Raw genomic sequence first — 23,206 nt, forward strand, 5'->3', positions numbered from 1 at the left:
TCTTTAAAAAAAAACAGAAAATAGCAAACCAAGGTTGTTTTCAGGTGGTCTTCTCACCAGGTGTAGTTTAGTCAATGTCACAAAAATGAGTACAATCAAAAACGGTTGTTCGTAAAACCTTCTCCACAGGGCCCTTGCAGTATTTTCAAATACTTTCAATGTCTTTAGTTCCTTGGGGTTCCCTTCCCCAAGTTTCAATTCCTTCAATATCAACATTGTTGGGCCTCTCAGGGTTCCCTTCCCCAAGCTGATGCCATTTCACAAAATAAATGTTCACCTCTGTTAGGCCTCTTAGGATTCCCTTCCCCAAACCCAGCTCCTTTCAGTTTTAAACAAAAAAGTTCAGTTCCTTTCACATACAACCTTCTCATGGGGTAATATCAGAGACTTTTCGAAAATGCTAGGTTCTTGGCGCATCCTAAGTGCGACCACTATGATCTTTGGCCCCTCTCTATATTTCCTGTACCTGCATCTCTTCTAACCTTTCCTCTTGCAGGTGTTCCTGCCCCCCTTAGTTATTGGTCAGTTGGTTGTGCTCACTTGCACCTTCTTTGTCTTGCCTTCTCTCAGCTTGCTGTGCCCCTGGCACCTTCCGTTCATTTACTTTCTCTCCATTGTGCCTCTTGCGCCTTTACTTCTTTACTTCCTTTTCCTTGTTGTGCCTCTGCACACTTTGCACCTTTAAACTTTTATTCTTGCTTTCCTTTCGGGTCACTCACGCCCTCTTATTTCTGTCTTTCTGTGAAACACTACCGGCTTCCTTTTGGCTGGGGCAAGGCTGGTGTTTCAAGTATTTATTCTTCTTTATTATAAGGACCCCAGACCCCTTGAACTTTCTCATATACGCAGGTGCCACACCTCTTTGGCTTGCTCCTGTAACTTGGCTCGTCACTATAAGTCCCACAATGCCCTTCTTCCTATGGACAATAGTGGATTTAAAGTTCACAAAAGGATTATTTTCTGTTGCTTTCCTGCTGCGTTTCACTTTACACTCTTTTCAATTGCTTTCTGTTTCATGCCTCTGCCTCTTTGCAATCTGTCACTTGCTTTTCGTTTCATGCCCCTTAAGTTTGTGCCTTTCTCCCTCTCCTGAGTTTCTCTCTCATTGACTTTCACGAAACTCACCGGGAAGGGTCGCGTTGACAGGCGGTCCCTTCAGGATGCACAGGGTTGAGGTAAGGGTCTCACCACCTACCCCTCAGACAACTTTGGGGTTGGCACAGGTCACAAGGAAACAAGCATTCCTCTGAAAGCCGCCAGCAGGATGCAGGCAGCCTCCTCTGGCTCTTCGCCACGCTGCAGCCCCTCACAGATACCGGGCCAGCATATCGGCACTCCGTTCTCTACCAGCATTCCTGTCACTCTCTGCTCCTTGGCTTTTCTCGTCCAGACAGTATCCCCAGCTCGCTCTCTGCTTCTGACAAAAACTGGACTCGGACTGCGAAGATATCCCCTGCTGAACTCAGCCACACAGCCTCCCTTCTGCTCTCCCAACTGCTGCTCTGCCTGCTCTCTCAGCAGTCTCCTTTTATACACCTGTGTTGTATCAATTGGCTGCAGATATGTGGTCAGGGCTGGGTTTGCCTGACATTCAATACTCAGTTAACAGGAGATGCCTTTCCTTCAGTCCTGAAAAGAGGGTACGGTGGAGCCAGGTGTAAGTAGTCATTATTAAATGCCTGACTCTATTAGTTGGACAACTGGAGTTTCTACAGTAGGTTGCCCTTACTTTCCCCATGTTATTTCTATGGGTTATCCTCACTACTCTCGGCTGCCTCTTCTTCCTAGTATTAGTTGGAAATGGGGAAGGGGAGATCGAATGGGATTGGAAATATTCCAGAAAGGTTGAGGAAGGGAATAGTATTCTCCCAATCCCTCGTGACCCCACACAGGTGATCCTCCCTCGCTTGTCCACAGAGAGGGTAGGGATCCAAAAGCGACGGCCCTTCCCTGGCCACCTGAACGGAGGATCCCACGGGAGTCGGTGGGAAATCACTGTTGGGGTTCTCACACCACCCATAAATTGTCTCTGGTGACTGTTCCATTTACTCCCCTCCTCAACCTGGTTAGAATGTCACTCGAAATCACCACATTGCAAGATGCTCACTGTTTATCTATTGTATGTTCCTCTGTGATCAAAAGAGCATTGTTCCTCCCTGTGATATAAATAAGAATACGTTTTTTACAGGAATGTAAAATGGCGTGTGATCAATGCCAGGACTTAAAAAACATAATTTGATAGTTCTGTTTAAGTTTGTTTTATGAAACAAGAGTACACATTAAGTAATTGGGTGAGAAAAGTGAGCAGTGATTTGTATGTATATATTTTGATATGTATATGATTAATATAGCTTAAATCTAATTACTATGTAACAAGAGTTTTGTGCAAAACAGGGCAGTGAATATACAAAGAGAACATTGAGGAGACCCATTGGATGGGAGAACAATTAATAAGGTTGATCACCTCTGGCTATGTACACAAACCGGGAGAACGACTGAGATCTGTGGGATACCTGTATGCATTTCTGGCAGGGGAATTTCAGCCTTTTCATGCTGTGTTGAAATGGTGCAATTTATGACCCCTGCTTTTGCTAAAAATGGGCAAAACACCATACCATTTACAAGTAATTCTCTAACACATGGAAAATGCCAATAGATGCGTGGTCATCAACAGTACGCAGGATAGTTTTTCAATCTTGCCAGTTTTTGAATTTTGAAAAAAAAAAATCATTTTATTGGTTTCATAACACAGTACAGGTGAATACAGACTTTTGCATACATTTTGCTAATTCAGAATAATGTTGTTTTAAAAGCCTTCGGTCTTAAGGTGTTCTATAGTCATAGTTCACCCATCCTGAAACTCCCCCCACCCCGTAAAGGGGTTCTACTACCCCCCAGCCCCCTGCCCTGAACTGTGTGTATACTCGGCAGTAGGCTGTGTCATTTTCGTTTGTTGCTGGGTGCGCTAGTGTCAATGTTAGTCAACCGTTCTTCCTTCCTCAGTCAGTTGTGTGACTGCTCAATGTAGATCATATAGTCCCTTCCGCTTCCCCTTGGGTACCTTATATGTACGGGTCGACTATTTCCCTGAATCTGACCCCTCTGGTGGGGTTATGCGCCGACAGCCTCGTGAAGGCTGCTCTTTCTGATTGGCATGTTTTGGAGAGGAGTTTGGCTTGTTCTAAGTCTGAGGGTGGGGGTTTGGCCTTCCAATGGATGACCAGGAATTTTCGTGCCGTGAACAGGATGAGACTGATGAGTTTGCGGATTGGTGTATCTGCATGCCATTCATCGGAGTCTGCTCTCAAAAGCATGGCTTCAGGTGTGAAGGCGACATCTGTCGCCTCTATCTGTAATTTGTCTGTGTACTCCGTGCAAGTAGGAGGTGATAGCATGGCATTTCCACAATATATGACCTATTGTACCCGCAACTCTGCATCCCCTCCAGCACTCTGCAGAGGGGGCTATCCCCATCTTGTGAAGTTTGGCCAGAGTGTAGTATAGTCGTTGCAGGATTTTATATTGGATTAGAAATTAGCGGAATAGCAGTAAAGTATTCGAGAACGTCTGGTATGCCAATTTGAACCCGTCCTCGGATCATGCCATTGCTGGTGAGTGGTTCCTGCTTAAGTTAGTGGGGATTGCCATCAGGTAGAAGGTGCAGAGCCATGGGAAAGTGTTTAGGTGTTGTTCCATCTCTTCTCGCATGGGGCCGGGCTGAGGAGGCTTGAGTGCTGTGACGTGTGGGTATCTATTGAGGATTGTATAGTTTGATATGTAAGCCAGTCCCCGTGAACAAGTCCTAGCACTTCGCGTGCATCTTGGAAATGTAATATTGTCCCTTCTTCGCTAATGTCCATCAGTCGTATGTTTGTCCATTTTCAATCTTGTTTGCCTTGTGCTTTTTGTGCTAGCCCATACAACAGTATGGCCCGTAGGCTGGACCATATCGGTGCGTTCTGGGTCAGTACCTCCTGTGTGGCCTGTAGTTTATGCCATTGGGAAATTGTTGGCCCAATGATCAAGTGTTTTTTTAATGCTTGCCGGTAGCTTATTAGGAGGCATGGCCATGATTTCTATAGGGGACAATGGTTTCAGTAGGGCTATTTCCATTGCCCGCCAGCTGCTGTTGTCTGAGGCGTCTAGGCATCTCTTCATCCAGCAGACCTGCGCCGCTTGGTGGTAAGCTTTCAGTGATGGGGTTTTGCCAGTCCTCCATTTGCCTTGCCCGCCTGCAGTACTGGGCGGTGAACTTGTGCCTTTTTCCCTTTCCATAGAAACTTGGAAATAGCTTTGTCTAGGTCTTTCATCGATTTAGGGGTCGGGCTGTCTGGAATCATCATAGCTACATAAATTAGTTTGGGGAAAGAGTTCATTTTCAGTGTGTTTATCCTCCCTGTCAGGGAGAGGGACAGTGTGTCCCATTTGTTCAGGTCTAGACATATGTTCTTTAAGATCTGTGGGTAGTTTAGATCTCAGAGATCACCTGGTGAGGCGCTTACCTTTATGCCTAGGTATTTAATATGTTGCATTTGAAGCGTGAAGGGGGCCACTCCCCCACGATCCCTGGGGATGTCTTGTCACAGGGGCATGACCTCGGAAATTTGATCCAGTTAATCTTGTAGCCGGCCATCGGGCCAACCACTTTCAGTATCGCTTGGATATGCGGGAGGGCAGTGTGGCCATTGCTTACATACAGCAACATGTGGTAGGCATATGGGGAAACGTGATGCTCTTCCCCACCCTGGTGCATGCCTGTCCAGCCGTCGTCTGCTTGGAGTCTAATCGCTATTGGCTCTTTTGAGAGAGGGTACAGTAGGGGCGATAGTAGGCAGCCCTGGCGTGTGCCCGATTGCAAATCAAATGTAGGGGAAGTAATGCCGTTGGTGACTACCGCGGCGATCGGGCCTGTGTATAGTAATTTAATCAGTTGGACAAGATGTGAGGGGAAGCCGTAGCGGGGTACGACCCATAATATAAACGCCCACTGTACCTTGTCGAATGCTTTTTCTGCGTCCATTGCGATTATGATATCCTCCGGGTCTCTTTCTCCCGCGATCAGATGCAGCAGCCTTCTGACATTGTCGCTCGAGTGTCTGTTGCAAATGAATCTCGATTGATCCTTATGTATTATCAATGGGAGACTATTTTCTATGTGTCGTGCCAGGCATTTCGTCAGTATTTTGGCATCTGTGTTTATTAGAGAGATGGGTCTGTAGGAGCCGCATAGTTCGGGGGTCTGAGTCCAGCCCTTATGGAACACTGATATTCGCGGCTAGCATTGACTGTGGGAGCCGACCTCTGGTTACTGCCTCATTAAAAACCTCCTTTAGCCTGGGTGCCAACTCATCTACCATGCTTTTATAGAGGTCTATGGGGATCCCTCCACAGGAATACCTGATAGTGATTGGACATTGCAGCTACATCAGGAGCCTATCAGGGGCGGGTAGGCGGGAGTTCACCTTCCTGGAAAGGCTCTGTAATTCGACCGCACATCCAAGGCACTCGTAGCCGTCCAGGAGCAGCAGCAGGAGCTGCGCTTCACATCAGGATCAGCTGCCACGAAATCCGCCGGCCGTCGCATTCTGCACGTTAAGTTATGACTGCAGCTGGCTACATCTGATCACAGCATTCTTTCATTCATACAGCTATTCTTAGCGCGGCAAGCGCAGTAGCCTTGAAAATATGCTATGAATGAAAAGCATCTAATTTTAAATCCTCCGTGATGCACACAAGTTGTGCTGCCTAAAGCAATTTGTACCAGCACCCTGTGCCACCATTGAAAGACACGAGGTGTTTACATTTTCAAAGATGGTGGCCCGGGTCTCCCTCATTGTTTACCATCTCCAGCCCTCCCTCCACAGGAATGCCTGATAGTGATTGGGCATTGCAGCTACATCAGGAGCCTATCAGAGGTGGGTAGGCGGGAGCTCACCTTCCTGAAAAGGCTCCGTAATTCGACCGCACATCAAAGGCACTCGTAGCCGTCAAGGAGCAGCAGCAGGAGCTGCGCTTCACATCAGGATCAGCTGCCACGAAATCCACCGGCCGTCGCATTCCGCACGTTAAGGTATGACTGCAGCTGGCTACATCTGATCACAGCATTCTTTCATTCATACGGCTATTCTTAGCGCGGCAAGCGCGGTAGCCTTGAAAATATACTATGAATGAAAAGCATCTAATTTTAAATCTTCCGTGATGCACACGAGTTGTGCTGCCTAAAGCAATTTGTACCAGCACCCTGTACCACCATTGAAAGACACGAGGTGTTTGCATTTTCAAAGATGGTGGCCCGGGTCTCCCTCATTGTTTACCATCTCCAGCCCTCCCTCCACAGGAATGCCTGATAGTGATTGGGCATTGCAGCTTCATCAGGAGCCTATCAGAAGCCGGCAGGCGTGAGCCGGCCCTTCCTGGAAAGGCCCTGAGGGTAAGGCCAGCAACTGTCCTGAGACTGTCCAGTGCTGACAGTGCCATGGGCCAGAACCCCTGCTCGTCTGCCTACAACTACTCTGATCTCTCCTGCTACCTACCGGACAAGCGGTAAGAAGCTCAGACCTACTCCATTCCACTGGGAATTACCCTATGCCCTAACGCACTCTGACAGCATTCAGTGCTTATCCTGTCTAACCCGGCATTCCTGTGCCATTCCCGACCCCTATTATTACCTTACTTGTATTCCCGCCACCCGCTGGGGTGCGGGAGTCACTCTGCATATTCACCTATTACATACTCGCTGCCACAGTGACTTGTGCTGCCACCGAACGGCTAAACGGCATTGTTTACCTACTAATAATCAGCTCTAAACTAACTTACCTGCTAAGTATACCCTCATGCTGCTCAGCACCTCTGTCTGCATGCTGCATCTAATCTCGTTGCGACGCATGTATCTAGACGAACAGTGGCATCTGTTTGAAAAATGCTAATTAAGCCCTCATTGTGAATATTCAAATTTAGGTGGCCTAGTGCTTTCATGCATCTGTTTGAAAAATGCCAATTAAGCCCTCATTGTGAATATTCGAATTTAGGCGGCCTAGTGCTTTCATGGATCTGTTTGAAAAATGCCAATTAAGCCCTCATTGTGAATATTCCAATGTAGGTGACCCCCCTACTGGAATTGCAATGGTAAGTGCCTTATGCTTGCTCATTGAACACTGTGCAAACTAGTTGTGCCTTATGGTTGCTTATTGACCACCCTGCAATTTTGTTGTGCCTTATGGTCGCTTATTGACCACCCTGCATTTTTTGTTGTGCCTCATGGTCGCGTATTGACCACCTTGCATTTTTGTTGTGCCTTATGGTCGCTCAGGGACCACTCTGCAACTTGTTGTGCCTTATGGTCGCTTATTGACCACCCTGCAATTTTGTTGTGCTGTATGGTCACTTATTGACCACCCTGCAATCTAGTTGTGCCTTATGGTCGCCTATTGACTTCTTTGCAATTTTGTCATGCCTAATGGTTGCTTATTGACCACCTGCTATCCTCCCGTGCCCCACCTAGCACACAATCATGCCCATAGCCATCTGCAAGCTTGCCGCCACCACCACCACACAGCTCACTCTCCTTGCTACACTCACCAACCCTACACATCAATCCGCCCCCAATTCGCACTCATGCCACACAGCCCACCCCCCAATCCTACACAACCCGCTGCCCCGGATACCTCACAAACTCATTCACATCGCACTAACACACCCCCTGTACCCTGCACCGCTAGAATGTATAGACTGGATAGACTCAGAGCTCGCACACAGACCACAATATTCAGCACACAACCCCCACCAATTGAACTCTGAAACTACAGATTGAGCTCCCGCATCCTCTCCAAACACATCCCTCACATTGAACACCCTCTCACCCAAAAACAACCACACACTAATCAAACCACACTCCACAATATAACCACACATAACACATCAGTCATGTCTATCACCCTCACCTCCACAATCATACCTCACATCAAATGTGCCCTCCTCAATGTACGATCCCTCCCAGCTCACGCATCTGATATTCATGACCTCATAACTAATAACAACATTGACCTACTTGCCATCACAGAAACTTGGTTACATGAAGCATCAGGCCCAGCCGTCACTCTTGCACTACCACCTGGCTTCACCATACTCAGACAAGACAGACCTGAACGAATAGGAGGCGGAGTAGCCTTCATCTACAAGGAGAATCTTCAGCTCTGACTTGTTAGCCACTCCTCGACCAACAACTCTGACCTCTTATCGACCAAACTCACACTGTCACCCAACAGCACCATCAACATTCACCTACTATATCGCCCCCCCCCGGCCCCACCCCTGACTATCAGGAAAGCATCATCCACATCCTCAGCAATAATATCAAAAGCTCCACCAAAACCCTTCTCCTAGGAGACCTCAACCTGGGATTTAATGATGCTAAAGACAAATCTGCAGTCGCCCTCTCCAAAGAACTTAGTGACCTAGGCTTCACCAAAAAAGTAGAAAATCCCACTCACGCCAAAGGCCGTATTCTAGACTGGGTCGCAGACCATAATTGTCTCTCCACTATCACCTCGATCTCATCACTGCCATGTACCGACGACAACTGCATCGAATTCTCGATTCCTATCACCAAAAATCACAAAACTCTGACCCCTGCTATCGCTGCACAAGTCAAAAGCTCAAAAAAACTCAGAGGACAACCTGCGCCCATACCTCAACACCCCCAAACTAGCACCCCCTTTCGCTAATGACCCCAGTATTCTGGCAGACATATACAAAGATGTCGTCACTAATGCTATCAATGAAATAGCACCACTCGAATGGAAAAAAGAAAAGAAATCACTACACACCAAATCCCGGTTCACTGAAGAACTGCACTCAATGCGATCCCACAAAAGAGCAGCTCTAAAAAACTGGCAATCCAACCCGTGCAACAGCACCAAAAATGAGTTCAACTTAATCTCCAAGCAATACAAAACAGCTATCACTGCTGCTAAAGCCAACGCATTCAACGCACAAATCTCTAATGCCAAATCACACACTAAAGAGATCTTCGCCATCTTCAACGAGCTCATCTCCCCCCAATACCCCAGATGAAATAATCAAAGATGAAGTGTGGTGTGCCAGCATTCAAACGGCCATGCTACACAAAATTGCCCTTCTCCAAAAGAAAATCAAAGACCATTGCAAAGCACTACCTAAACAGACAGGTACCAAGCCTTCTAACGCCTCACCTTCCTCGTCCAAGCCCACCATACCTGACTTCTCTTTCAGGGATGTCACTGAAGCAGAAGTTATCAATCTACTAAAAAATCTCAAACCCTCCCCCTGCAAAGGCAATATCTGCCCACCAAAACTCTTCAAAGACTGCGCAGATTGCTTTGCGACGCTCTTTACGGCTTTCATCAATGCGTCTTTTAAAACAGGCATTATCCCTGCTAGCCTCAAAGAGGCATGGGTCCGGCCCCTCCTAAAAAAAAACTACCCTCGACCCCCTACAACCCAACAACTACAGACCAATAATCACAGTGCCATTCCTCCTGAAATTACTGGACAAAGCCGCACATTGCCAAATCCAGCACTTTCTCGAAACCCACTCTATCCTTGGAACAAGGCAATCGGGCTTCCGAAAAGGACACGGCACAGAAACAGCCCTGGTGGACCTAAAAAATCAGATCACCCAAATCATGGACAAGGGCAAGCCAGCTCTCTTGCTCCTTCTAGATCTCTCAGCCACTTTCGATCTAGTTGATCACAAGACCCTCACCTCACACCTCACACACTCTGCCAACTTTTCTAAAGAATCAGCTCTATGGGTCACCTCCTTCCTAGAGGGAAGAGCCATGAAAGTCTTCTCGGACATCGCCAACGCCACTCCAACGACAATCCACTGCGGAGTCCCTCAAGGTTCTTGCACTGCTCCCACACTCTACAACCTGTTCACTAAACCTCTTTTTGGCAAACTTGACTCCTATGGCATCACATACACGAACTTCGCGGACGACACACAAGTACTTCTACCCCTCTCAGGTTCATACCACGACGACGCAAAGGCACTCAACTCGATCTACGCCATCATCCAGGCCTGGATGGAAGTAAACGGCCTCTGCCTAAATGGAGACAAGACGGAAATCATGATATTGGGTCAACAGAGCACCTAGACAAACTGGACATACTGTACGCTAACTTCTCCATTGACAACTCCATCATCCTCGTCTCCACAGCGGTAAAGACTCTGGGAATATACATAGACTCCTCGCTATCTATGAACAGACAAGTCAGCGCTATCACCTCCTCAGCTGCCCATACCACTAAACTCATAAACCCCATCAAGCCTTACCTCTCCAAACCCAACTGCCTCTCCATAGCCAGAGTAACCATTGGAGCCAAACTGGACTATTGCAATGCCCTCCTACCGGGCACATCAGCAAAAGACCTAAACAGACTCCAAGTCACACAGAACAATGCGCTCTGGGCCGCTCTCAGCATCCCAAGAAGAGAGCATATCTCCCATGCCAGACATTCAGCCCAATGGCTCCCGGTTAAAGAGCGGATCACACTCAAAATCCTCACCCTCACCCACCAATGCCTCTGTCTCTCCGCCCCGTCCTATCTATCAGAGACCATCTCCAAACCCTCCTCCGCCCGTCCCACCAGGACGCAATACACCAACCTACTCTGCATCCCACGCATCAAAAAAGCCAAAGCCTGTGGCCTAAACTTCCCCTAAATTGCCGCCAAGACCTGGAACGCTCTCCCTGCAGACATTAGAGCGGAAAACTCGCTCCCGATTTTTCGTAGGAAACTGAAGACCTCTTTCCTTGCGCAATAATGTGAACCCTGCGAATCCATGTAAATATACTGCATTGCTACTGTACAAATACCATATTTGCCACTGTAAATAATGTATTCCTTGTTAATATTGCTTTATTTGTATTGTATTATTTGTAACCAAGATATGTCTGTAACAAGCGCCACGATGCCCCCGGGCTGACGTGCGCTCTACAAATCTGAATAAATAAATAAATAAATAAATCCTGTCGGGGCCAGACGCCTTACCGGTGGCCAATGCTGCTATTGCGCCCTTTATTTCTGTCACCGTGATGCAGGGGCGTCTAGTGCTGCTGTGTGACCCGGTGGGATCGTTGGCATTTTTATGGAGTCCACAAATGACTCTATCTCAATTTGTGCCCGCATCTGATGCTGTGTACAGGGCTTGGCAGAATTCGGCAAATCTGGCGTTGATTCGGTCGTCCCCTACCAATATGCTGCCTGCAGTGTCCCTGATTGCAGTGATTGTCTCCGCTGCTTGTCTTTGCCTTAGGGCAAGAGCTATCAGCCTCAGCGGCTTGTCGCTCTCTGAAAAATAAATTTGTGACCAACTGGTATATGACTTCTGGGCTCTTTCCTCAGTTAATTGTCTGATCTTTGCTCTCAGTTTATTCAGTTCTGGCCCTGGTTGCTTGTTTCTGGTTTCTTTATGACGCCTTTCTACTTTTTTGAGTTCTGCTGTCAGTTGGGCTTCGGTCTCCCCCAATGTTTTTCGTTTGTGTGCCAAGTGCAAGATGGACTGTCCCCGCAAGTAGGCTTTGAACACGTCCCAGCACGCATATGCAGTATAGTTCTGTACCAGATTGAGTTCACAGAACCGTCGATGTCCTCTGCAAGCTGTTCTGTGAGATATGAGTATTGGAGGGTGCGTACGTTTATGTGCCATGTGGGGGTTCTACATGGTTTGTCCGGGAGAGTGGCCCGTAATAGGACTGGGGTATGATACGAGAGAGTGGACGGGAGAATCGTGCATTCTGTGAATTGGTTTAGTGTGTTGGCAAGGGCTAACCAATAGTCCAGCCTGGAGTAGCTATCGTGTGTGTGCGAGTAAAACGTGTAGTCCTGGTTCTGCCCATGGGTATTTCTCCAATTGTCTATGAGGCGAAGGTCTGTCATCGGTATTTGGAGGGCTGCCCTTTTCTTCAAGGCAGTGGGGTCCCTGACGACAGCGCCCTGGTGATCTAGTTATGGGTTGAGGGCTATATTGAGGTTCCCCCCTATACATTAAGCAGAGTGGCCGGTTGATGATGGAGTTGGCCCTGGGCCAGAATATATCTGCCCTTCTTGTCCGTACATACATGTTTGATCTGGAAAGGGATCCTTTTGTTGATGAGGATTGAGACGCACCGCTTCCCATTGTGTGGTGAGTGAAGCGCTGTACCGACCCACCCCTGTTGTAGTTTCCCAGATTCCACTATCCCCAAATGGATTTCCTGGAGGAGCACTATAGCTGCCTGGATATTGCACATGGTATTAAGCAATCTCCTCTGTTTGACTGGGTGCCCTGCCACTGGATGTTAAGTGTCACTAAGGTGATTTGGGGCATTTTGTGTTTTTTTGGGTTGGTCTGGTGCAGTATTTGGTGTTGGTGCTTTGATGGAGCTTTGTGAGGGGGGAAGTGTGGGTGGGACACCCGCTGTGGTTAGCCTTCCAAGCATACATCACACATGAGCTTGAACATGATCCTGTTCTTAATTTAGAATCAATACCATAACTTAAACGTTCGGTTGGCTTGTGAACCCGCCATATCCCAACACTTGGCATAATTGCCCATACATGAGGGTTAGGGTGCCGTACCGTGTGTCTGCCCCATTCCCCTCATGTTGTGTCCCATTCAGGGCACTTCCCACAGCCATGAGTTCCTGTCACGGCTCTGGGCTGTCTTTGTCGGCCTGGAGCTTGCTGCTATAGTGTCTGGTCTTCATTATAGAATTGGTTTTGTGGAGGAATGTTGTATTCGCTATGTGGTTGGAACTAGGGTGCTCGTTTGGATTTTGCCGCTAGGTGCACTAAGAAGTGTTTTTGCAAGTAGTAGTTCTTATTCAGATCGATGGTTTAGTTTGCTGTTATCTGTGGTTCGGAGCTCATCCTTTTGGCCTCTGCTGCCTTTTTGCCACTTTCCATTCGTTTGTTGTCTCTCTAGGCTGGTCAAGGGTTGGTAGTCTGGTCCTTGGCCCTCTGGTGGTGTTTATTCAAAGTCAGCGGTGACCAGGTCGCGTTGCTGGAGAAAGCGTCATGCTGATTCAGGATCGTCAAATGCATGTCACCGTTTGTCTAGCTGGATGCACCAAGTTGCAGGAAACTTTAGATAGTGACTGTGTTCCAATGCCTTTAGTGCTTCGAAGATCGGGCTAAAGCTCTTGCAGCATCTAGAGACTTCCATGGAAAAGCTGTTGTATATACTTATGTCTGCCTCTTCAGCTCGGATGGGGCGCGTCGCTCTGTAGGCTTTTAGAATGAGCATCTTGTGTTGAAAATTAAGAAGGCGCATGGTTATGATCCTCAGATGTTCGTTTGGGGTGGTTTCGGAAATTGGTGTCCGGTGCCACCCTCTCGATGGTGAGATCTTGCGCACGCGTTTTCTATCTTCAGAGTATCGTGTAGGACATTGTAGATATGTTTCCAAGTTTGGCCCTTCGACGTTCTCTAGAAGGCCGACAACCCGTAGGTTGTTACGTCAGCAGCAAATTTCTTGATCATCGATTTGTTTTTCCCCCTGTCGTTGTGCTTCCCGTATGGCCCTATCCAGGTCTGTCAACATAGTCGACTGATTGTCCTCAACTGCGCTAACACGCTGTTCATTGTCCATGAATCTTTCCGCCTGGGTGGCCAGGCGGGTCTATACGTCTTGCCTGGAGTTGCGATTGGACGTCTCTGTTTTGTGGCGGTTGGATCTCCTTGGCAGACTGTGTTGGGTTCCTTATGCCGCACTTGGAGGCTTCACTGCGCTTATTCTTTGCCTTGGTGTCTAGTTCTTATATACGCTGTACTTGCAGAGGCCTGTTCTCAGGGCCCAGGCATGGTGTCCGCCCCAGATCGCCGAGAGATAATGGCTCTTGTGGGAGGCACCGTTGACTACCCTCCCTCTGGGCTATTTGTGCCCTGCGTGGCTGTGTCAAATATGTGGTTTGTGGGGCTTGTTGTATCCCTGGGGCGCCCACGGTCCTTATGGGGTAAGGGTCAGTCATTGGTGCCCGAGGCCTTCAGCTCTGCCACTGCGCTTGTTCATGCGGTAGTGATCCCTAGGTTCTGCCTGGTGTCCGCCCCCCCCGGATCGCCGAGAGATGATGGGCCAGTGGGGTGCCAGTGTGCTGGGATGTTTCTGTGCCCCGCTGGCTGTGCCTTATATTGTTCCCCCCCGCCAGATCTCCAGGCACCCCCAGCCACACACACTTACTTGAGAGCTGTCGTCGGCCCTGTCTGGCCGTTCCTCTAGGCTGTGCTGCTGCCGGGTGTAGGTACAGCTCTCGTGGTGTTTGTACATGCCCATGGATCTGTCTCCTCTTTTGCTGGGGGTTGATAGGGCTTCCGGATCGGTCAGTGACCCGTACTACCTGTGTTGCCGGTGGGGGCGAGCGCCTTCCGATTGCGGTGTCTGCTGCCGGCGCCTCCCCAGATTGCTGCTGTCGGTGAGGGTGTAGGCATTCACCTTCCCACAGCTCCCCCTCGACAAATTGCATCTTTCTCGCTGTGGTTGGGTGCAGGGGGGTCTTGGGTCGTCCCTTCTTTGGCTGTGATTAGGGAAGCAGGTGACCCTTCCTCCTCCCGTGCAGCGGCTGAGCGGTCCGGTGCCAACGGTTCTGTGTTGAGGTTTCCTGGGCTGCCCTCTGTTGTCAGCAGCGGTGGCAGGCTTTGCTGCGTAGCACACATAGACTCTGTAGGAGGCCGCGAGTTGCAAGCTTCGGTTCCACCGTTCCGATTTCTTTGATACTTGCACCTTTGTGATCCAGGTTGTCGCTGGAAGCCTATTCCTCCATTTACATTGCGTTTAGATCATTTTTAACGCTTTTATCCGCTCCTCAGCTCCATCGAAGGCAGGAGCACCGTCAGCCCACGGCCATCTTGTTCAGGCTCTCTAGCACCCCCTATCTTGCCAATTTGTTTAACATAAAATCTTAATACTTTGTCTTTCTTTTCCTTGCATGAATTCTGTGACCTGGCATGCGAGAAATGTGAACGAATTGCAGATATGATAAACTGCCAGTGGATATTATTTTTTGACAAAGTGGAACATGGTATTTCTGAATTTCTTTTGAAAACGTATAACACATTGATTGAAATACTCCCAAAAGAAACAAATAAACGCCCTTGTTGAAACCGTGGATGCAAATGCAGGAACACCATCCAACAAAAGACAAAAGATGTGCCATTTCCATTCAGAGTGAGAAACACATTTTCTTTCTTCCAGCTTAACGAGAAAATGTGCCTCTTTAATCTAAGGTGCCGAGTTTACAGTGGGAAAAATTAGAAACATTGAGAGGCATTTTGCAATAATCCAGACATATTGACATATTGAAAATGTTTCCAAAGGAAGCTGTCAGTGATCCTTAAAAACTAGCTAACTTCACCCTGATCCTCCCCAGAGACTTTGGAGGATTCTCCCTTCCAGATTTCTTCTTGTATTACAAAACAGCCCAATTGCATATACTACTAGACCACACAAAGGATGACATGGGCACATTCTGGTCCTACCTGGAGGATATGTACGACCACCACAAGAAAGTGAGAGATCTGCTGTGGTCCCCGACCGGAACGGTGCCAGTGACACTCGGGGAGCTTCCAGTGCTAGGGGTAACATGGTCATTGTGGAACAACAATGGTCAGAATGAAGGTCTCTCCTCCTGGCCATTTCAAAAGCTTGTTTGTTTATTTAATATAGCGCAAACCAATAATCCTCAGGTAGCTGGGCGCAAGCATTACAAGGATACTTAAGAGGCTTAGTTACAGAGGTAGGTGGTACATACATAGGGTGATAAACAAGGTTACAGACAATGGTAACATCAATACTGGCACAAATTTACAGTGACCAATGGTCCCAATGGATATACCCAAGATACAGACAGGTGATAACGAAGAACATATACAATTGACATAGTCAGGCAGAGCAATCCTTAAGGAGAACAGTCATGGGTAGGGAGAGGGAGGGTCAGTTAGGAAGACAGGAAGTCAGGTTAGGTATCATTAGTCCGTAGGCAGGTGAGGACATTCCGTCTAAATCTAGAGTAAGGTTGGTCAGTTCCAAGCTCTAGGGGGAGTCCATTCCAAGATTAAGTGGCTATAACCGTTAAACTAGATCTGCCTGCTGTGATCCGTTTGTATCTGGGTACCTTTAGGGTGTAGGCATAGGACAATCTCGTAGGTCGGTCAGTAGTTCTCTTATTTATTCTTTCTACAAGGTATTGTGGTGCTATGTTGTTAAGGCATTTGGACGTGAGAGAGAGTGTTTTAAGGGAAATCCTGTCCTTAATCTTGAGGCAGTGGGCATCTCTTCTAAATACAGAGATATGCTCTCTGTTTGGGATATTTAGGGTTGCTCTAAGGACGTTGTTTTGGAGTCTTTGCAATTTATCAATAATGTACTTATTAGATCCCACGTATAAGGCGTTGCAGTAATCCAATCTAGATAGTATAAGAGCATTGGCTAGTGTAATGCAACTGGCTTCAGAGGGGAAAGGTCTGCAGGATTGGATCAATTTGCACGTTTAGGCTGTAGAAGATGCTAGGGAGTTAACTTGCTTCTTGAAGGTGAGTGCAGAATCAAGGTAGAAGCCAAGAGTTTTAACTGCAGGCATCACTTTGATGACGCTATTATCCATGTTGAATGCGGCGTAACTGGGGTTATGTTTTTTAATGGCTGTCTCTGAGCCTAGGATCAGTAGCTCTGTTTTATCGTCATTCAGGCAGAGGCCGTGGGATGCCATCCATGCCTGAATGAGGAGGTATATCTTGTTTACTAAGGCCGAGTCTTCCAAGAGGTTGCCCGAAAAGGGGGATGAGGATCTGAGTGTCATCTGCGTAATTAGTGTAGGTGACACCCAATCTGTCCAACTTACGAACAAGGGCTTAGTAAAGATGTTATACATGGTAGGAGATACACATGATCCCTGAGGAATGCCACAGGAGACTTGTGTGGGGTCAGCAGCTGCTAGAGGGGAGAAGACTCTCATTGTACGGTTCATGAGGAAGGATTGCACCCAGGCTATGGGATCGCTTGAGAAATGGGCAGCTGACCTAAGATGGTTGCATACGACTGCATGATCCACCAGGTCGAAGGCTGCCGATAGGACAAGGAGGAGTAGCATAGCTGATTTTCCATTGTCCTTCAACTCGTCAATTTGGGTCTTGAGGTCAATCAAGGCTGTTTCTGTACCATGAAGGGGGCGGAAGCCGGACTGGCGTAAGCCTAGTAAATTGTTAGCTTCTGGGTAGTCCTGTATCTGTAAGTAGGCTACTCTGTCAATGATTGAGTAAAAAAAGAGACTGTAGTGATAGGTCTATAATTGGTCGCTATAGACTGGTATAGGGTTTGTTTTTTGAGCAATGGTAGCACCCAAGATTGTTTAAGATTATTGGGCACAAGGTTCATCTTAAAGGAGGTGTTGATAAGCTTTGAGATGAACAGGGCTAGGTCTCTAGCTGCATCCTTTATAATTTGGGCTGGGCAGTTATCTCCTTTGCAATTGAATGGTTTAAGTGAAAACATGATTTTTTCTGTTTCGTGATGGATATTTTCTTGAAGCTGAAGAGTGTGGGGTGCTATTATGTGGGTTTAATTGCTGCTGAGGTAAGGACTCAGCTGGTAGGAGCAGAGATGCTTTCTTTTTTGCAATTTTGGTTTGGAGGGTGGTAATTTTATCTGACAGGGCATTTTGTATATTGTTACACCAAGGCTTATCCTTCGGGGTATTATCAACCTGGGGTATTGGTGATTCCACTTCTCGAAGGATAGAGAATCGTTACTTAGTGTCTGATTTAGCCTTGGATATTCTGTCGTTAAATGTGTTCTTTTTTGTGATAATTTCCTTTTTGTATAGTTTAGAATGGTTGGTTATAAGTTTATTTTCCTCAGTAGGCGAGTGACGACAAATTGATTGCAACTTTCTTTTTTGGATCCTAAGTTCTTTCAAATGTGGTGTGAACCAATTATTAAGGTGAGATATCTGTCTAGCTTTGCGAATTTTGACAGGTGCAATGGTATCTAGTGCCTTTGTCATGGCAGTATTGAAACCATCCACTAGTAGGGTGGGGTCTGTATTGTTAGCTAGATTGTTAAGAGTAGGGAGAAGATATGGTAATAGTTTTTCTGCCGTGATGTCTTTTCTACTCCTAGTAGGGAATGGCAGTGCCATGGCTATCATTTTAGGGCGGATAAGGTCAAGAGAGGCAGAGAAGGTGATTAAGTAGTGGTCAGATCACAGTTGAGGTATTATATTAGTGATAGTAATGTCACCATTCAGGTCGGCAACCCAATCTAAGGTCCTTCCTTTGGTGTGTGTAGGGGTAGTGACTTTTTGTGTCAGCCCATAGTCCTTCAGTAGTGAAGCTGAGGATAGGGCATGTTTATCATTGCTATTGTTGAAGACGAGATTAAAATCTCCCAGCAGCAAGATTTGAGCATGGTCCTTGGTATTTTTGGTAAGGATACAGTTTGTCGTCCTCAAAGGAGCCTAAGGGTCCAGGTGGTCTATAGATAAAATGGATAGTGAGGGTGCGGTTGTTGGAAAGGCGAAGTTTAGCTGTGAGAGTCTCACAGGATTGGACCGATGGGGTAGTGGTAAGTCTGATGGGTAGGTTAGATTTATGGATAATGGCAAGACCGCCACCTCTGGCGTTTGGTCTGTCAGCTCTCAGTAATTGGTAACCATCTGGTACAGCTAACATAATGGCAGGGCCTGCAGCTTTGTGGGGCCAGATCCCGGTTATGGCAAGCAAGTCCAAGTTTTCATTAGTTAGGGTGTCCGCAATATCAGTAGCATGAGCCACTATAGATCTAGCATTGATAAGCGAACCAGATAATAATAACGTACTAGTGGGTTTAGTAGTCAGAAGTTGTTTAGTCGTGGGTTGGTCAGCTCTTTGGGGGTTTGTTAGTATTGTGGCAGGGAGAGCAGGAGTCGGGTGATTATAGTTGTATTGATGTGTACATTTATTGGATAACCCTAGGAGTACGGCAGTCTTCCGTGAGAAGCCTCTAATGGTGTGGTTCGGTGTAGGTTCGTAGATGCGGGACAGTCTAGATCTCAGTCTCATATTTCTGTCCTTAGGTGGGGATGAGACAAGGGAGGCAGTGGCCATAATGGCAAGGAAGCCTAATACAGGGTAGATTATCTGGGTTCTTATGGTTTTACTCATTATCATAAGCTAGGCAAGGCGAGTTGTAAGGCTAAGTGCCACATTCAAGTAACAAGGCAGAATGGGCTAATGCACCACTCAAATGGCAAGGCAGGTATATACTAAATGCACAATCAGATAGTGGGGCCAATATGGGCTAATGCAGCACACAGGTAGCAAGGACGGTATAGGCTAAAGGCAACAATCAGATAGTGGGGCCAATATGGACTAATGCAGCATACAGGTAGCAAGTCCGGTATAGGCTAAATGCAACAATCAGATAACAAGACAGAATCGGCTAGTACAGCACACAAGTACCAAGGCCGGTATAGGCTAAATGCCATAGTTATTATTGTGTAGACAATAGGTTACTTTCGAAGTTGCCATAAAATGTACATCCGCACACCAAAGGTAGGAAGGAGGTGAGGCACTAGGCTGATTACGTATTGTGTGCATACTATGGCACAAATCACAGGCAAGTGGCAGCACAATGTAAGACCAGTCACGCACATATGTCAAAACATATTTGACAGGTCACAGGCAAGTAGCAGCTCAGGTAACATCTCAGTAACAATATGAGGTCAATAATAGGGATACAGTGCAGGTAGGTTGACAATAAAAAAGCTTAGGGGTCACTGGAGCACGAACTGTCTTGGCACTGACGCTAGCAGTGCTCGGTCTCAGCAGTGGTGCGGAAAGAGTGAACGTAGCCTGGTATTGGTAGTGGGGGGCAAGCACAGTGGTTAGGAGATTTCTGGCGTAAAGATGGTGAGCGCCCAAAGATGGAGGGACAAAGGTTAACGTTCACAGTACCTTAAACTAGCATCATCCAGGTGTGGCAGGTCTTGGGGATGCAGAGTTTCTGGCAGGCGGCAGGGTCAGGCCGGGACAGGCTAGGACAGGAGGACTGCCTTTGTGCTGATGCCGGCTTCCGCCTGCCGGCTGGTGATTGGCTCGGATCTGTGCACATGCGGCCAATGGCAAGGCACCAGCAGCCTGGGTGGACCCAATCAGGGGAGGCAATGCCTAGTAGCGATGGGCGGCCATCTTGGAATGGCAGACCCAAAATTCAGAGTAAAAGGTCACAAAATATATTTCAAAAGGAACATTGAGGAGCGTGGGCAAATTCAAGGCAAGGTATTTCTTCAGATAAATGGAAACAAAGCGCATACAACCGCACTATTTCTGGCGGAAAGCGCCTGTTTCAAAATGATGGTATCTAGCCCAAGGGCCTACCTTGGTGTGGGAGGAAGCTCCGGCTTCACTCCCAAGGCAATGCACTGCGCCTGCAGTGATGGCGGGACTCCTGATCCTCCGAAGCTGTGTGCGCAATGTAGTCTGACAGAGCCCAATGTAGTCTGACAAAAGTCTGGAGAGGGCGGGGAAATGTTTCCCGGAGGGACAGTGTAAATAAAAGGAGACAGTGAGGGAGATGGTGGGGGAAGAGGTGTCTATAGTGTTTCACTATTTGCAGTTAAAGGGCATATGTACAGACCCCAAGATCTTACCTAAACTCTCTCGGTCACTAACAGCATTTAAACAGGTTATTAACAAGGGCACTTCCCGAAAAGGGATCGTATCCAAGATGTACAGAGCTATGGTTACAGCAAACTTTTAAGGGAGACAACATTTTAAGCAATTCTGGGTGGCGGAGACCGGAAGGGAAATAGCCGAAGAGACCTGGAATCAGGTATATCGAATTGTGTTTCATGGGAACCTGTTCATGTCGACAATGGTTTTAACACAAAACAGACAGTAGCTACTTCGTTACAAATTTAGTTATTCCTGGGTCTGAGTCCCTATAGATAACTTGCTGGCCCTGTATGTAAATATCTCATGTCCCCAAAAGTGTGACACAGCCATCCTTAGAGTAGCGATGCTGTGCTGACTGAAAGGGGATGTAGAGATACTGGCCCTCAACTCTCTCACTACTTTCCTAAAAACAGGCTAACAGGTGCACATAAGTTGATGGTCGGTTTTCTTCTTTATTGTCACCGCCACCACAAATGTGTCTTATAAATAATAAACTGTTGTGGTCATATTGGCCACCTTCAGCTAGTTAAAAATCTATCAGTTAATGTCCTATTACTGTTAGCTATAGTTAAAATGATGTATAATTCCTCAAGCCCTATCTTCAAATGTATATAGGATCTCGGAGTTGTGGTCATCAACCTATCAACTCTACAATCTGTCAACCGGTTTCAGCAGAGCGGATAACTCGCCACCTTCTTCAGGACGGAGAATTTTGCATTCTCAATGGCTCTTTGATTTCTTCACAGGTGTCAACTTGGTGGATGAATGGAGAGTTTTCTCAGGGTTTCCCACGGGCAGTACAGTTTATGTTCTGATCCCTGTAGGATTATAAAAATGGACAGACCCAGGAATAACTAAATTTGTAACAAAGTAGCTACTGTCTGTTTTGTGTTAAATCGATTGGGGCGTAGACGAGTATTGGAAGCCCTTTGACTTCTACTGTCAATAGCATGTCGACAATGGACCATAACTTTAAAATGTTACACGGTTGGCACTTAAACCCACAGAAAATGTCAAAAACGTTTGCCAGGGTGTCCCCCCTCTGTCCCAGGGAATGTGGAATGCTAGGCACATCCTATCACATATGGTGGTCCTGTCCCAAAATCCAGGTGTACTGGGCGGAGGTCCTTAGTTGGATGAAGGAGGTGGTGTACATAGACTTGTCCCTGGATCCTCTGCAAATGCTACTGGGGGTACCCGAGGATGATAGGGAGGAAAGCCGGCTACCAGAAATGTGGGAAGTGATGCTAAGCGTGGCGCAGGGAGCAATAGCGCAAAGATAGAAGAGTAGCTCTATCCTTTCAAAAACAGATAAAATGGAAGCGTTCCACATGGATTGGTTTTTGTTTATATTGAAATGGGGTGATAGCAGATCATGATTTGACAATAAGAACGCTGGAAAGAGCGACCGGTGCAGTCTTGTGAAAAAATTGAGTGTGACCCATAGAGGGGAGGAGGTCTCTTTGGGGGAAATCAAAGGAAAATTAAAGAGCCTGAACGAATTCACACTTGGGGCTCCCAGAATCCTTGCTCTAGTGCCGTAGCAAGTACAAATATGAAGAAGCGAATGCTCTAACCCTGTGTTGTGTAAGTTGGATTGTGTTGTGACCTTAAGTGGGTCAATAGACTGAAAGGATACACTGGGTGCCAGGAGATCTTCAATGTTGATTTAATCAGATGTCATCAGGAGATTACCTAAGTCAGTTACAGGATCAAGGGACGCCACTGGCTCCCATCACCCAGGCTACATCATTGTCAACTGTCCTGGGTGGAACCTCAACACACAGCATTCCACTCAGTCATACCCAAACAGTCCATTCATGACCTCATACACCAACCACTCAGCATACATACAGGCAGATGACTAAACACCCTAACAGGAAAAAGGATATCAATCCCAACACCTCTCTTCCTACAAGTACAACAACCACTCACCAAATCACACACACACACACTACCCAGTTCCAAACACCCAGATGAATTGTACAACCAAGTGTAACTAACATACAAGCGGACGGGACCCGGCCACCACAACTACACACTAAACCCAAATGCAACACAGACCTCCTTCCGCTCCCCACTGCCACCAGGGAACCTCGAAACTGCCACCTTCAAGCACCACCAGCCCCACCTTGGGCAACCAAACAAAACAACCACAAACCCTCAACAAACTCTGACCTCCTTTTATCCACCCCTGCCACAGGTGAATCATGGGGCAGCCACCCCCAAGCACAAACTCCCCACATCGGGACTGATACAAAGTCCTACCGCAGCTAAACGAGAAAACTAACTAACTTACTAAACAATCAGCCCAGGAAGATCTGACTGGAACAACAGGACCAATGCACCACACACCCTTGCCAAACTAACATAAGCTCCCTCACACCACATTCACACCAGGGCCACAACATGCACAGAGGAGTTCCAACATAAAGAAACCCAAATCACTAATTCCAGTTTGACGGCCGTTCAAACTGGGCCAACTACAAAATTAGACCTCAACCCAAAACACGCATCAACACTAAGCAAACACCTC

The sequence above is a fragment of the Ambystoma mexicanum genome, chromosome 11 (assembly GCF_040938575.1).
Source record: "Ambystoma mexicanum isolate Mex_15411 chromosome 11, UKY_AmexF1_1, whole genome shotgun sequence".
NCBI classification, from domain to species: Eukaryota; Metazoa; Chordata; class Amphibia; order Caudata; family Ambystomatidae; genus Ambystoma; species Ambystoma mexicanum.